Source organism: Curcuma longa, chromosome 20, assembly GCF_044706935.1.
Source record: "Curcuma longa cultivar G26 ecotype Majalengka, Jawa Barat chromosome 20, ITB_CL_G26_1.1, whole genome shotgun sequence".
Classification (NCBI taxonomy): domain Eukaryota; kingdom Viridiplantae; phylum Streptophyta; class Magnoliopsida; order Zingiberales; family Zingiberaceae; genus Curcuma; species Curcuma longa.
Genome location: NC_133880.1, coordinates 11,431,213 through 11,438,458, shown reverse-complemented (window position 1 = coordinate 11,438,458; position 7,246 = coordinate 11,431,213). Strand labels below are relative to the sequence as shown.

At 43.8% G+C, this 7,246-nt stretch overlaps 1 pseudogene; it reads right to left on the bottom strand.

Moving 5' to 3' along the window:
* Positions 1-226: 226 nt before the first annotated feature.
* On the bottom strand, positions 227-1,262 carry LOC141813051 (putative pentatricopeptide repeat-containing protein At3g23330; annotated as a pseudogene).
* Between the last annotated feature and the right edge of the window lie 5,984 nt (positions 1,263-7,246).

The window sequence follows — 7,246 nt, the reverse complement described above, 5'->3', positions numbered from 1 at the left end:
AAAGCATAATTGACACATAAGACATATTTGTAGAAATTTAAAATATAATAAGTAAATTGAAATTCATTTCAAAACCTTATCTTGCAGTAAATTTTGGCATGCAAGACATATATTGTCTGTACAAATCCAAATTAAATTTAACATATTTGACACAAATTTAGGCACATAATAAAATTCAACTTCAAAACAAAACTCAGAAACGAAAATAACTAATCATAACAATCATTCATAACAGAATCAATATCTCCTTATTGGCAATCTTGCTTATAAACTTAACAGCAGTATGATAATCTACGCACACTCTCAAGTTCTTTATCACCCTTAGAACCTCCCCTTCTTTTGTGTTCATGATCCCAAAAGCAATTGCTAATCTCTCATTGTGGCCACAAAGTAGATCTTCCTTCTCTTCCTCGTCTAAATTCACTAATACGGACTTTGTTTCTGGCACATAGCCATTGGCGCTCATAGTCTCGCACCTTTCCTCTTCTGCAAAAAAAAAAAAAAAAAAAAAAAAAAAATTGTGGAAGTTGTACTATCTCTGCTCCTTGAGTAAGTTGTATATCTTGTCTGAACTTGTGCGACTTATCGAACGCGAAGAAGGTGTGCGTTTGACCTATAGCCTCGATTGAACTCCAACTGGGCTTCGAAATCTTGCCTCCCTCATTAGTAGTCTCATTCTCGCAACACCATCCCACTGTTTGTTTTGCAAATGCATAGATGTTAGACATCAGGACATACCATCCTGCATTGCTGGGGTCTATGATCAGGAGCTATTCCATGGTTTGCTCTGCCATGTCAACATTTTTGTAAACTTTGCAGGCATTCAAAAGCCCGCCCCACATCCTTGCATCAGGCTGCATGCCCATGTTTTCGATGAACTCCTCGGCCTCGTCTAGTGTACCTGCTCTAGCAAGCATGCCGACCATGCAATTGAGGTGTTCCAATGTAGGCTTTATCTCATACTCCCCCACTATTCTTCTAAAGCATTCTTGACCTTTTTCAACCATTCTTTTGTGACTAAATCCTGTTAGAAGCCCAACAAAAGCAACGCCGTCTGGCTTAACTCTAGATGCTACCATTTCATTGAAAAGAACCTTTGTTTCTTTTGCTAGACCATGCATCCCATATCCAGAGATGATGGCTGTCCAACAGATAAAATCTCTCTCAAGCATACCGTCGAACGTTGTCCGTGCATCGTTGATGCTACCACACCGAGCATACATGGTTATTAGAGCTGCACCTAAATGGATGTTGATATCCATGTTAGCTTGCAAGACTTGCTCATGAATTCATTTTCCCCGTTGGAGGGACCCCAAATGAGAACAAGCTTGCAGGATGTCGAGGGAGAGCATCCGGTGGTACACGTCGATGGCGGGCCGGAAGAGGCCGTTGCGGGAATAGGCCTTGATGGTCTCGCTCCACAGGAACAGGGGCGCAAGGTTGGGGAAGGAAGTGAGGATTGTTTGCGCGGCAGGAGGAGCGAGGAGGACAGGTAGGTGTGGGCGAAGCGGGTGAGGAGGAACGAGTGGTGGGAGTAGGCGGACATGAGGATCTGGGCGTGGAGTTGAGGGAGGAGGGTGGGGGAGGGCTACAATGGTGGAGGAGGGAGAGGAGAGACTTGAGGCTGACTTGGGGCATTGGTGAGTGGTGGCGGTGGTGGGTCAAGAGAGGCTGAATGCTGCTCATCCTCTAGTCGACGATGTCTGCTCGACGGCGACGTGTGTGGGAATTGAGGAGGATATAAGGGAGTGAGGGACAACGACTGACTGCGTCTCTGCGAGGTTCTTCTTGTAATGGGAAGGAGGGAAGTAGTGGCGGCCGAAGGGAGTTAGGGCGTGCGGGGTCCGCGTTTTCACATTTTTTATTTTTTAAAGTAATTTTTATTTTTCATAAAAAATAATATTTTATTATTTTTTATTTTAAAAAAAAATGATTTCTCATTTTAAAAAAATGAAATTAAAAACACAAAATAAATAGTAATTTTTAAAAAATAAAAAAATAAAAAAGAAAAAAAATCAAATCAAACATTATCTAATTATTATAATTTGATTAATTCTTAAGATGATCAATTTGATTTCATGAGAATTTTTCATTGATTATTAAGATAAATCTAAAAAGCATAGATGACTTTTGACATGACACTCCAATATCTTGAGTAATTTGAGCATTGTGAACGTAGAATGTCTAACGTGAGAATTGAACTCTCATGGAGAACGTTCTATCACTAATTATTGCACCATTTTGAAGTATATTCGATTATTGGTCAATGATCAAAATAATATAATTTTGATATCATATTATACTGTAGTATGGTTTTAATATTTATTTACTTTTAATATAAATCTAAACTAATTTAAAATATTATTTTATCAATTTTTAAGAACAACAAGGTACAAATTATTATAATAATTTCCACCATTTTCCTTATAGAGTTATCATCCTCAAATGTTTATATTATGTCTTATATCATTTGACGCCCCAAGTAAATAAGCGTTGACTTGCAATTCAGAAATTCAAGATCTAATAATCTATTAGGGCAACTTGGAAATTCAAAATCTAATAATCTATTAAAAGTTTTATAGTATGATTTTGATAGTACTCGGATTATTCCTTGAGCATATTGCTCTAGTATTCGGGTGCTCACTTGAGTGTATTCGGGTATTGACTTCAATTGAACACTCGATTTTGACTTCAATCAAGCACTTGATTTCAGTGCACAAATATGAGCTTCAATCGAGCACTCATTCTCAGTGTTTAGATATGGGCTTCAACTGAGCACCTACTCGCAATGCTCAAATATGGGCTCTAATCGAGCACCTAGTTGTAATGCTTAGATATGGACTTAATTGAGCACCTAGTTGTAATGCTTAGATATGGACTTAATCGAGCACTTGACTTCACTTCAGTGTTCAAATATTGACTTCAATCGAACATTTAGCCTCAGTGCTCAGATATTGATTACCTGACCTCAATGTCTAGATATTATCCAGCCTAAATTTATATATGAGCAGTGCATAAATTTAGCTGAAACCAATCACATAGAGCCAGAACCTAGCTCTGATACCACTTGAAAGTGTTGAAATTCTGTCCTATTCAATTTCTCCCAGATAAAAAAAATTTACAGGGACAACTTTTCCAAGCAACCCACATGTTCGATCATACATGTGCTTGATCGATCAAGCAAGTTCTTGATCGATCGAAGAACACCTTGATCGAAGCATAAGATTGCCTCTTGTGTTGATATTCAGGATCCATACAAAGGAATAACTATGCATCGAAATATTAAACTAGTCATACCTTTTCTTGATTTTTTTGATGAAGGTAAAAATATATATCATCAAGCAAATAGCACAGGTATACAAGGTGAACCCATGACACTGTCTCATATCATGTCTGACGATCTGTCAGATCTGAGAGAGTGTCATGGTCAGGCAAGTAAGTGCTCTCATGTGTACTAACAATATCAAAATCTCTCATACTCTAACTGACATGCAGGTGTCCCTGCTCGTGCAAACATCATCCTACATAGAGTGACACAGCGCTATCTCCAACAGCAAATCAACAGGCAACGGTCACCAACAGCAAATCAGCAGGCAACCCCTCTGGATCCATCCGCCGTAGCAGCCTCACCGACATCGGAGCAGCAAGCAGCGTCTCTGCATCTGACTGTAACTCCTCAGTCGCTAGTGGCGCCTACCGTAGTGGCTCATCCTCCTCTCCTAGCTCTCAGCAACTGTCTGCCACTGCCATCTCCATCTGGATCCATCTGCACACTTTTAGCAAGTGGCCAGCTATCAACGAATTTGATATGTCTTTACCGTAGCCATGTCTATGGACTAGATGAGCCCAATCTGGTGGACTCATTCACCCTCAAAAGCTTTTAGGCAAAGCCCCAGCCCTCAACGGATTTGATGTGTCTTTACCGTAGCCGTCACTACGGACTAGATGAGCCATTCTAGTGGACCCATTCACCCTCATAGGCTTTTTGGCAAAGCCTCAGCCGTCAACGTATTTGGAGTGTCTTTACCACGAGCTGTTTACTGTGGACTAGATGGATTATGTATGGTGGATCCATTCACCCAAATTTTTTTTTTGTTACAATGAATGCAATGTATGCATGATGTCATGTAAGTACTACAATGCTATAATGTAAACTCACGTATAGTACAATGTGCATATAAATGTATGTTCATATGTATGTATGCTGGTATAAATATGACTCTCTACCTCGATGTCATCCTCAGTCACCTAAATGACATTAAGGTTAGAGAGGAGTGTATGTATACAAAATGTCCACGCTAATGCAATCACTCTATGGCTCGATCTCCATATTCGCTCCCTGCCTCAGCTCCCGATCTGTGTAGACTCCCAGGGTTCAATATACATGAGTCTGTACCCATCGAAAAAGTCGCTCGTCATCCAGTCGTCTCCCCTCATGTACCAAAGCATTCCTAGAGCTCCATAGATGATGCACTAGGGCTGCCATGGCGACGTGTCGTGCAGAGGTAACGGTCGAGGATCTCCTGTATAATCGTCGGAAAGTATGTAGCATGCTCAAAAAAGTAGTCATCTCTGGTCGCATATGTTGCCATGCACGTATCCTCCCCCACAACCGATTGGTAGTACCACACTAGAAAAAGAGGTGCTCTAGGGTCTCCTCTGCGTGCCCGCAGAATGCACATTGACGATCTGGTAGGTAGTCCTGTCTAGCCCGTACAGGTATCCGGCCACGTGCTAGTAGCCACAATGTGAAAGAGTGGCTCGACTGAATGGAAGACTGCCATACCGTCTGTACCCATGGCTGCCGTGGTCTAATACCTCAGAAAAAATCATATGCGCGTGCTACACCTTGAGGCTGCTGAAACCACTCTGACAATAACTCCGCCGCTGCTGCTGGGCTGCCCGCTGTCACAAGGTTACTGTCTCGAATCTTTAAGAGCTGCTTAAGCAGCGGTCCCCATGTCTAGCTGCCCAACTCCATACATCTGTCTGCTGCAAGTATGTGTGGTGTATCCATCGGATCCAGAGTGTGTCTTGCTTGCCCTGGAGTCGCCATAGAACCTTAGCCAGTAAGGCACGGTTCCAAGCACTCAAGTTCCTCAAGCCAAGACCACCCTCCCTCCTCGGACGACACAGCTCCGCCCATGCAATCGACGGTCGCGGCGTAGTCCACATGAACGATCTGCAGATCCCATAGATCCGATCCACAACTCCACTAGGTATCGGCAGCACTGACATCCAGTAGTACTCCACTCCCTGTAGTACTTAGGCCACCAGCTGCGCCTTCCTAGCATAAGACAGTGTCGCCTTAGGCTAGGAGGTGACTCGCCTGCTCAAAGCATCCAACAATGTGGTGTAGTCTAATATCCATAGCTTTCGAGAGGCGATGGGGATCCCTAAATATCGGAATGGCATCTCTCCCAGCTGGAAGCCTATAATCTGTAATATCTACTGTCGTGTAGTCTCATCAATCCCTGCCATATATATGCATGATTTGGCCAGATTGGCCGTCAATCCGGCCATCTGGGCAAACCTCTACAGACAATCAACTAGCCGCGTGATTGACGAGATATCACCTCAGGAAAATAGCAGCAAATCATCTGCGTACATCAGGTGGGATATCTGTAATCTCTCGCACGTAGGATGGAAATGGAAGTCTGACCTCGCTGCATATCTCACCAGAGAATGGGATAGATACTCCATGCATAGCCGAAAAAGATATGGGGAGAGGGGGTCACCCTGGCGGAGGCCCCGTGCTCCATGAAAAAATCCATGTGTGCTACCATTAATCATGACAAAGAATGACATCGTGGTGATGCACTCTCCAATCCACGTGATAAAGGTGGCAGGAAACTGTAGTACTGTGAGGACCTCTAGGAGAAACTCCCAGTGAACTGAGTCAAAAGCTTTCTGTAGGTCCACCTTCAGTATACAACGGGGTGAGATGCGCTTCCTAGTATATCTGCGGAGGAGCTCCTATGCAAGGTGAATATTATCTGTGATGGTACGACCTCTGACAAAAGCAGTCTAAGCAGGGTGGAGTAGATGATCTGATACAGCAGCCAATCGGCCTGCAAGCAACTTTGAAATCACCTTGTAGAATACCGTGCAGTAGGAGATGGGCTTGTACTCAGTCATTGTGGTGGCATGGGCTGTCTTGGGCACCAATGCTATGAGTGTATGGTTCCAAGAGTGAAGTAGTCGGCCATTTGTGAAAAACTCACGTATGGCAGCAATGAAGTCCTCTTTGATGATTTCCCATGTGTGCTTAAAGAACTTGGAACCATATCCATCAGGTCCTGGGCTTTGAGATCACCAATATCAAATAAAGCCCTCCTGATCTCCTCCTCTGTGGGTGCACTAATGAGGGCATCCTGCTGTTCACCTATAAGGACCCTACCAAAAATCATACAGTCCGGCTGAAACGTAGTGCGGGCCATTGGGGTCCCTAGCTGTGCCTGGAAGTGCCTCACAAACTCACGGGCAATACCCTCCTGATTCGTGACCATATTTCCATCCTACTATGCTACTACCACAATCTCTCTCCTTTTATTATTTCTCTTTACCATTGAGTGAAAAAAGGAGGTATTGCGGTCCACCTCCCTGAAGTATGTGTACTTGGCCCGCTGCTGGTAGAAAAGGTACTCTACATGCTTCAGCCTCTTTGCCACCCTACGTGCCTCAACATACTCCTCATCCGGCTGGCCCTGCTCTAATACTCGCTACTGTATCTCATCCAAGTGAGCCTGCGCATGTCGTGACCTCTCCTAAATGTGCTGAAAATCCTGATGGTTTAGCTGCTTTAGTTGATGCTTCAGCTGCCGTAGTTTCCCCTTGAGTTGGTACTGTGCGGTCCCATGATCTCCAGGCTCTGTGTGCCCCCAAGAGTCCTGCACTGTCTGAGTAAAATTTGGGTGAGTAGTCCACATGTTGAAAAATTCGGGTGAGTAGCCCCCAAGAGTCATACCTTTTCTTGAGATTATATGGATGATGGTTTGTAGCCGAAAACCTCTTGATCTTCTGTTGTATTCCTCTCTTCTTCTTGGACGTCGTGTGGGCGACGATCTACCAAGAGAATAACCACCCACCTCCTTCCTTAAGAATCCTAGCCACCGACCATCAAGGGGAAATAGGATTAGGGGCGCCTAGCTCCTTCCTTTCTTCTCCTCCTTTCCAAGCCGCCGGCCACAAGGGGATTCTAGAGCAAGGGGCGCCTCCTCTCTTCCTCTACTTTCCTCTCTTCAGT